Here is a 3,986-nt window from a genome sequence, read left to right as displayed (position 1 = left end):
TACTGAAAAACAATTAGCCGACATATTCACAAAACCCTTGAGTGAAGATAGATTCTGCACGCTAAGGAGAGAATTAGGTATATGTGATCCTTTTTATTGAAGAAATATAAAAGGGAGCCAGTAGTCTCATGATACATTCCTCCAATTTCTAAAAATCCATGAAACATGAGTCAAACTTGTTATCTATAGATTCCTTACTCATGTATCATTGTCCCAGAAAGAATTTATAAGGATTGGAAGCAAGGAAAATTTTTAGAAGCAAAAAGGAAGAGAAAAGAAAAATACTGCACTTGGGTCAATCCAACCCAGAACAGGGTCGACCCAACGTTGAGTCGACCCAAGAAGTTTCTTGAGTCGACCCAACGTCGGGATCCCACTATTAAAAGGGGGACCCGTGAGCTATCTAGGGCACTGTTTGCCCTTGTCCTCTTTTGAAAACCCTATTCCCCACTCTCAAATCTTCTCCAATCATCTCCACACAGTAGATTACTTCAAGATCTTGGAGAAATGGGACCCAAGAGAGTCGTAGCCAAGCGATCTGGGAGAGTCTCATGATCTTGTTTAGAGCCTAGGATATGTATCTAGTTCTCATATGTATTTTGTGTTTATCATGCATCTTTAAACTTTGATTAAGGAACATTGTATCTGCTTTGATCAATGAAGTTTGAAGTTTATCATTTATTGCATTTTTTTCCCATGTATCTTTTTGATGATAACAAAAAGGGGGAGAAGTAATGAAAGAGTACTTTAGGAGAAGCAAAGATCATCTTGGGGGAGAAGTAAAGAAAGAGTATCTTAGGAGAAGTAAAGGGAGAAGTAAAGATATCTTTAGAGTAAATAGAGTAACAAAAAGGGGGAGAAGTAAAGAAAGAGTAATAAGAGGAGAAGTAAAGAAAGAAAGAGAAATAATTTGTAAAACAAATTGAAAATCATATAGGAAAGCATATACATCCAAGGGGGGGCAATTTGCAACAATGAAAATGATCAACTCAAAAATTTATATCAAATTTCAGAATTTGGCACACATAAATTCAGAATTTGGCACGCACCTCTCGCACCCCGATACATAGCCTGAAACTCATATTATCTCAAATTTTTTAAGTTTCATCGCTAATGAATTATAAATGAAAGGGGGAGCAATTCAAAGAGTCAAATTGGCAACATTTAAATGATATAGGGGGAGATTTCACAAGTATATATGAAAAGCTGAAATTCAGCAGTTTAATCCCTTTTATAAACTGATTTTAAAGACAAGTATCAATAGGCTTATACTCTTTATTTTGTAATCATCAAAAAGGGAGAGATTGAGGATGATAGTGTTATTTTAATGATTAACAAGCAATTATCTAGAGCATGCTATAAGTTAAATTGATACTTCATTTATAAGTTCATTACTCTCAGTATATTTGTTTAATTGAAAATGGATAAATGACCTTGTTCATTTGGATGAATCTAACCTTGAGAATGCAGCAAAGTGTGGTTTGAGTCGACCCATAGGTTGATTGGGTCGACCCCGGCACATTAAGAAGTCATCTGGCACACTCCTGCAAAAATGGCACAAATGAACAGTGAGTTGGGTCGACCCAAGGTAAGCATGAGTCGACCCAACCTCCAAAGAACCTCAAAACACAACAGAAGAATGCTCTCTGGATTTACTGAGAGGGTCGACCCACACAGTGGTTGAGTCGACCCAATCTTGAGTCGACCCAAACCCTGAGAGGGTCGACCCAAAGACAAGACAGAAAGACAGACAGAAAATGGTTCTCTGGAATTACTGAGAGGGTCGACCCAAGAAGAAGTTGAGTCGACCCAAGTGGACTTTGAGTCGACCCAAAGAATGGTTGGGTCGACCCATGGGAAGGAAGGCTGAAATTGAGGTTTCTGTGGTTTCTAAGAGGGTCGACCCAAGGAATATTTGAGTCGACCCAAGTGAAGGTTGGGTCGACCCAAGGACAGGTTGAGCCGACCCAAACACGGGCTGAACATAACGGCTAGTTGTGCAGAAATGCTTTTTGCACTCCCAACGGCTATAAACGGCTAGTTTCTTCAATCCAACGGTTAGAAAGGACTATTTGGAGGTTGGAGAAGTATTTAAGAGGGAGTATTCATCAGAGGAAGCAAGCTTTTGGGAAAATACATCAAGTGCATTCAAGAGAGAACCCTAGCAAGGCAAGCTTCATCCAAGTGCTTCATTCAAGAGTCAAAAGAAAGGGGTTGAGCAGATTCAAAGAGTCATCAAGAGCTCCATCCTCCCTTGAAGAGTGAAACATCCTTGACAAAGAAGAGCAAAGCGACTTCAAAGCGATAAATACTTTCTAACTCTTCTTTGTAGTTCATATTGTTTCATATGCTCATTTAGGAGTTTGAATCTTTCCTTTTGTTAATTAAACACTTTGTAAAGGTTAGTTGGTGAGCCCGCAAAACCAACAAAGGTTTTTGGTGAACCCGGAAAACTAAAGTGTAAAGGTTAGTTGGTGAGCCCGCAAAACCAACAAAGGTTTTTGGTGAACCCGGAAAACCAAAGTGTAAAGGTTAGTTGGTGAGCCCGCAAAACCAACAAAGGTTTTTGGTGAACCCGGAAAACCAAAGTGTGTAGGTTCGTTGGTGAGCCCGTAAAACCAACAAAGGTTTTTGGATTGTGAGCCCGGAAAACAATCCAACTGTAATCCGCGGGATTATAGTGAATTTCCAAGGGGACGCTTGGGGAGTGGACGTAGGTGCTAAGGAGAGCACCGAACCACTATATATTGTTGTGTTTGTGTTGTGCTTGTGCTTACGTTTATTCTTGCATCATCTTCTATCTTTGCACTAGTTTAAATCAGTCAAATAGTTTAAGAAAGCATCCACCACACTTAATTAAGAAAACGGTTAAAGCACCAAAATTTAGAAGAAACCAATTCACCCCCCCCCCCCCCTCTTGGCTTGTCACCTTGGGCAACAGCTACGTTTGGTCTTTTGCCTATGGCCGTTATAGGACCGACTCATCTAGTTTTGAGGTTGTCTAATGCTTGCTAGGGGTCTACTCATGATCCACTTGTGTTGACTTGCAAATGGGCTAGTTTTCATTATTTTTTAACTCTTGTCTATGGCTCAGTAGGCGGGCATTCCTAACTGAATTAAAACTTTTTGCAAATACCTAAAATCAGTAAACCATTTCATTTGAAACATTTCAATAAAACTTAGTAAAAGCTGAAAATGCTTCATCTTTATATTCTAAAAATAAAACCCAAGTAAAATGAGAAAAGTCATCGATAATCACAAAAACTATAATGTTTACCTCCTAGGCTAGTGGTTCTAGTGGGTCTAAACAAATTCATATATAATAACTTCAATAGCCTAGAAGTTAAAACAACATTCTTTGTTTAAAAGATACCATAATTTTTTTTCAATTGATATGTATCACTTATTCTATCTTTTTCAAAATTCAACTTAGGTAATCCTACAACAAGATTCTTTTTGATAAGTTTTAAATTCAAATCCAAGCTTGCATGGACCAATCTACGATGGCATAACCAACTAGTCTTATTGGTTTTGGCACATTGTAACTAGATATTATATATTGTATTGATAGATCATCCAAATCAATCATGTAAACATTATCATATTTATGTCCAATAAACTTTATGCCATCATCATTGAGACTAGAAACTATGCACATAGAATATTCAAATACAATACTATAATGTATTTTGTTGAAAACCATCTATTAATAAAATATTTTTAATGAAGTGGAGAAAGTGATACCAATATTACCATTCTAATGATCTTCCCTTTATCGTTGTTGCCAAAGGTGACCATCCCTCCATCTTTTATCTCGAGATTTATGAATTGAGATTCATCGCCTATCACGTGCCTTGAACAGCTGTTATTGAGATACCATCTTCTTTTTATCCCACCAGCTACAAGATCCACCTACAATCAAAAATTTAAGTTTTTATTTTATGTACCCAGGCTTTCTTAAGTTTTTTTTCGTTAGTCACAATGGT

This window comes from Phoenix dactylifera, unplaced genomic scaffold (genome assembly GCF_009389715.1).
Source record: "Phoenix dactylifera cultivar Barhee BC4 unplaced genomic scaffold, palm_55x_up_171113_PBpolish2nd_filt_p 000381F, whole genome shotgun sequence".
Lineage (NCBI taxonomy): Eukaryota > Viridiplantae > Streptophyta > Magnoliopsida > Arecales > Arecaceae > Phoenix > Phoenix dactylifera.
The sequence above is the reverse complement of the archived record's forward strand: the minus strand, read 5'-3'. Positions refer to the sequence as shown.